The sequence below is a fragment of the Entelurus aequoreus genome, linkage group LG03 (genome assembly GCF_033978785.1).
Source record: "Entelurus aequoreus isolate RoL-2023_Sb linkage group LG03, RoL_Eaeq_v1.1, whole genome shotgun sequence".
In the NCBI taxonomy this organism is placed as follows: domain Eukaryota; kingdom Metazoa; phylum Chordata; class Actinopteri; order Syngnathiformes; family Syngnathidae; genus Entelurus; species Entelurus aequoreus.
In genome coordinates this window covers 8,065,268-8,071,482 of record NC_084733.1, presented here as the reverse complement: position 1 = coordinate 8,071,482, position 6,215 = coordinate 8,065,268, and positions in this window count along the sequence as shown.

Below are 6,215 nucleotides of genomic sequence, written 5' to 3'. Positions count from 1 at the left end.
ATATACAAGTGTATATATATATATATATATATATATATATATATGTGTATGTATGTATGTATGTATGTATGTATGTATGTATGTATGTATATATGTATATATGTATATATATATATATATATATATGTATACATATATGTATATATATATATATATATGTATATATATATGTATATATATATATATATATATATATATATATATATATATATATATATATATATATGTATACATGTATGTACATACACATGTATGTTTGTATATATGTATACATGTATGTACATACACATGTGTATATGCATATATACATGTATGTGTGTATATATACATGTGTGTGTGTATATATAATATATATACATTTATGAATGTGTGTGTATATATATATATGTATATATATGCATATATGTGTGTATGTGTATATATGTGTATGTATATATATATGTGTATATAATATGTATATATGTATATATAATATGTATATATATGCATTCATGTACATGCACATATGTATATATATATATACATGTATGTGTGTATATAGATACATGTATGTATATATATATGTGTATATGTACAGTATATACAGTATATATATGTACATATATGTGTATGTATATGTCTATATATATAATATGTGTATATGTAATATGTATATATATATATATATATATATATGTAAATATAATATGTTTACACTGTATATGTATTTATATATGTAAATATAATATGTATACACTGTATATGTATGTATATATGTGTATATGTATATATGTATGTATACATATACATATATGTATGTATATATATATATATATATATGTATACATGTATGTATGTATATATATGTGTATATATATATACACATATATATGTGTATATATATACATATGTATATATGTATGTATATATATACATATATATATGTATGTTTATACATACATATATAAATATATGTATATGTATATATATATATATATATATATATATATATATATATATATATATATATATATATATATATATATATATACAGGTCAGGTCGGCCTTTTCAATGATCCTTTGTATTGTACACAAAGAATGTGTTAAACATTGGAGTACATCTGGTTTACAGTTGCACAACTCAATTTGTCCCAAAAGGACGTTTCCATGTATTATAATGTATCGTTGACTTGGATGCTGAATAAACTAAAGTCTTCCTACTTATTTGTATCAGACAAATCCCATTGTTGACGTGAAGATTTAAAATGTGGGATGAAATGTTTGCATATTTTCCAGTGTTGGGGATGGATGGGAAACAAGACGGAGGGAGACAACAAATAAATACAAATATTTTTGAAAGATATGTCTTTATTGTCATTGCAACAAGTACAACGAAACTGTGTTTTCAGCACAAACCCGTTCAAGATTAGACAAACAAACACAGTGTACAGGTTTACAGAACAGGAACGCTGATGGGTCCCCACGAGGCGCCCCGTAAAAGGTGGGAAAAAGGTAAAACGCTGGGGAAGAAGATGAGTAAGCTGTGGAGTCCCCCAAGGCAGTATATTAGGACCTTTACTGTTCCTAATATATGTTAATGACATGTCATCAGCATGCGACTGAATTGTTCCTGTTTGCGGATGACTCGGCCCTGCTGGTATCCGGCAAGGACAAGTCACAGGTGGAAAAAAAATCCTCAGTGCTGAACTCCGTAGTATTTGCACCTGGCTCGCTGACAACAAGCTATCCATACACTTGGGTAAAACTGAATCCATCCTATTTGGGTCCCAAATCAACCTTAAGAAAGTCAGTGACTTCACTATAAAAGTGGGTGACATTGTTATCACCAGGAAAGATGAGGTCACCTACCTAGGTTCCATTCTAGAGGCTAAACTTTCCTGTGATGAAATGGCAACCAAGGTCATCAAAAAGGTCAACCAACGAACGAGATTTCTCTACAGAATCTCCTCTCTGGTCAACAAAAGCATGAAGATTCTAGCGGGAACTCTCGTTCAACCCTTTTTCGACCACGCTAGCACCTCCAAAACCCTCAAATCTAGACTCCAAACATCCCAGAACAAGCTAGTCATGTTACTTCTAGACCTCCACCCCAGATCCCACCTCACTCCTACCCACCTCTCCAAAGTGGGCTGGCTCAAGGTGGAGGACAGAGTTAAACAACTTGCACTGAGCCTAGTCTATAAAATCCGCTACACCTCCCTGATACCGAAGTACATGTCAAACTACTTCCTTAACGTCCGCCATAACCACAACACCAGGGGGAGCTCCACAAACCACGTTAAACCCAGATTCCAATCTAACAAAGGTCTTAACTCAATCTCTTTCTATGCCACATCAATGTGGAATGCACTCCCAACAGGTATAAAAGAAAGGGCATCTCTATCCTCCTTCAAAACCGCAATAAAAGTTCACCTCCAGGCAGCTACAACCCTAAACTAACACCCTACCCGGATTGTTAATAATCAAATGTTTTTCTTATGCTTTCTGATATCTCTCTCTCTGTCCACTAATTGCTGTACATATCCTACCAAGTCACACCTACACTGTTTCAATGTCCATTTCTCTGATGATGCAATTGTTGATGACAGAAGTATTGATACCAACTAAACCTACCATATCCCACACCCCGGATTGTAAATAATGTTAATTCAATGTATATACTCTGATGATTATCTTGTGTGATGACTGTATTATGATGTTAGTATATATTTGATAGTATATATCTGTACCATGAATCAATTTAAGTGGACCCCAACTTAAACAAGTTGAACAACTTATTGGGGGGTTACCATTTAGTGGTCAATTGTACAGAATATGTACTTCACTGTGCAATCTACTAATAAAAGCTTCAATCAATCAAAAATAGGGGGGCGGGGGGGGGGAGTTGGGGCCCTGGAGGTCGACTGCAGACTCAACACCAAGCCAAACCGGAGTCAATGAAGATAACTTTGTTGTAAGCTTGACCATTTACTTGACATTTCTTCATAGACATGACGGTGACAAAATAAAAAGATACAAAACATACTTAATGCCTCTGTACATATTTGTCTACTATGACATACACCAGGGGTCACCAACGCGGTGGCCGCGGGCACCAGGTCGCCCGTAAGGACCAGATGAGTCGGCCGCCGGCCTGTTCTACAAATAGCTCAAATAGCAGCACTTACCAGTGAGCTGCCTCTATTTTTTTATTTACTAGTGTGACAGTCCTAACTGTCGTGCGGGTTCTCAGGACCATCCAGGGAGGACATTGTTGTGAGACGGTTTAGACTTCTTCATTATTTCAATCACAGAGTCTTTTGCGTGCTTTTCAGCAGCTGCCTTTTTTCTCACGTGAGCACACGAATGGTTTCCTCCCGTCCGCCGTCCTTCTCCATCTCCTCCCTTGATGTTCACGTCTCTCACCCTTTTATACGGTCCGAGAGGGTGATTGCACTGTCCACAGCTGCGCGCTCCACGCACCTTATGCTGATTGCGGCGTCGCTCCCAGCGCGCCCCGCCTTGCCGCTCGCTCGTCCACGCCTCCTTGCCGCCATCTTGGAGCGGGCGTCGTCGGTCCGCCGGCCCCGCCTCCCCACAACTAGCAAGCTGGTCTCGCTTTGCTCGACATTTTTAATTCTAAGAGAGACAAAACTCAAATAGAATTTGAAAATCCTAGAAAATATTTTAAAGACTTGGTCTTCACTTGTTTAAATGAATTCATTAATTTTTTTACTTTGCTTCTTATAACTTTCAGAAAGACAATTTTAGAGACAAAATACAACCTTAAAAATGATTTTAGGATTTTTGAACACATATATCTTTTTACCTTTTAAATTCCTTCCTCTTCTTCTTTTTTTTTTTGGTATCTTACTTACTACCAGGACGGACTGTTGAGACGCCGAGATGAGCGGTCGCACCCTCTTTCGCTCCCGATCGGGAATCCAAACAACTGCTCGGATTATCCCACACTTCCTCCTTTTTCTACTGTGGATTACGGATTTATATTTTAAACCTCCTCGGATACTCTACCCTCTTGAAAATGAGAGTCGAGAACGCGAAATGGACATACACAGTGACTTTTATCTCCACGACAATATATCGGCGAAGCACCTTGGCTTCGGAGCTAACGTGTTAGCATCGTGCTTGTCTGCACATCGAGGCAGAAGAAACATGCCCCTGACTGGAAGGATAGACAGAAAGTCAATAATACTACTATTACTTCTACTATCAGGAGACACTGAACTCAACCCTGGACCTGCAACAACACGGTTAATGTTGTCCCGACTGGCGAAGACTAGCAATGCTACTGCTAGCGTCGCCATCGAAGCTAACTCGGCTACCGGCTCGTCTCAGCTCAAGCTCACCTGTGCTCCTGCGGTCGGCGGCTCGGCGGAGGACTTCGCCCCGTTCATCGACACGGTCGGAGGCTCGGCGGCGGCGGTGGAGGACGACCCAGTCATCAGAGAAGGCAGCGACTCAGCGGCGGTGAACGACGCGGCGGCTGCGGTGGACGGCGACCCAGACATCGGTGATTGCGGGGAACTGCACGAGATGGCGGGGGTCCACGCGACCTCTCCCCGGTCCCGGACGGCCGAGGACGCGCCATACACAGGATTTAGAGGCGCCTTTACACAAACATTTTCGTTATTCTCTTTCTCTTTGTCTTCAAAAAAGCCCGCCAAAAGGAAACCCAACCCATCCCCCAGCAACCCTACCTGGCCTCCTCCTCCCTCTCCCTCCCCTCCCCCTTTCTCTCCCTCCCCCTTCACCTGGAGGACGATCAATATGCCTCTCTCTCCTCTCTCTCCTTGCTCTTCAACTGCAACAGCAATAATAACCAACAATTTTTCTGGTCAGTACCACAACACAGCGGACTCTGATGCTCTTTTTGGTTCCAGTGGACTACACATCATCCACCTTAATGTGAACAGCCTCTCTGGAGCCAAACTCGACCAAATCAGAGAAATGTTCCTCAACACGAAGGTAAAAATCTTGTGTTTCTCTGAAACCAAATTTGATCAAAGTATTTCTGATTCAGAGATAGAAATACAAAACTTTTCGGTTATCAGAAAGGATAGGAATAAACACGGTGGGGGCGTTTGTATGTATATTCACCAGGATATTAAATACATAACTCGCACTGATCTTAACCACAATAACCTGGAATCTGTGTGGGCGGAAATCAAATTTAAAAATGCTAAGCCGGTACTAATAGGGACTGTTTATAGACCCCCTAATCAGAGTGATTTCTATGGGGCTTTGGAAGAATGCTTGGCGGGGACAGACAACATGGAGAAAATTATAACTGGGGATCTGAACACAGATATTCAACGCAAAGATGCGCCTGTCTTCAGATCCTTCAGCAAGTTTTGTAATCTCCACGGTCTTTCCCAGCTAATAGCGCTACCCACAAGGGTGTGTGATTCCACCCAATCAACCATAGATCTCATTCTCACTTCAGACCGACCTAAAATAAAAAATAGTGGGGTCATGATCTGTGGTCTTAGCGACCACTATCTAACCTTCTGCACCCGTAAAATAGCTAAACCTAAAGCCAATGGCCACATAACAGCCCAATCCAGATCCCTCAAAAAATACTCCAATGACAATTTCAATTTAAAATTAGATGAGTGGGACTGGTCCCCTGTGCTCGCGAGCAACCTGGTCGATGTCGCTTGGGATCGCTTCAAAACGGCGTTCCTAAAGATACTAAATGACATGGCTCCCGTGAAAACAGTCAGGATCAAAGCCCGCTCGGAACCATGGATGAATCCGGACCTATTAGCTGCCATAAAAGACAGAGACAGGAAATACTCTGAATACCAAAAATGTAAAACAGAAGTAGATAAACAACCCAATAATATCAACCTCAAATTACTCCTTTCAACTCTCAAAAAGCAATGCAATAAATTAAGAAATAAGTCAACCAACCTGACTAAATCCTTAAAAAAAAATTACATTAACGACAAAATAGAGGAAAACACGAATAAGCCACGTGAGCTCTGGAAAATTCTCAACAACCAGCTTCCTGGTTGCAGCCAGAAACTTAAAACAAGACTCACCAACATCAGCATCAAGGAGGGTGACTCCCTCATTACAGACAAAATGGAGGTAGCTAGCAGACTTAACGCCTTTTTCACCAGCATAGCTGCAACTCTTGTCAACAAGCTGTCCCACCACTCTGGTCGCTTTGGTGTAGAACACATTAAAGCCTTCTACAGAAAGCTAGGAGT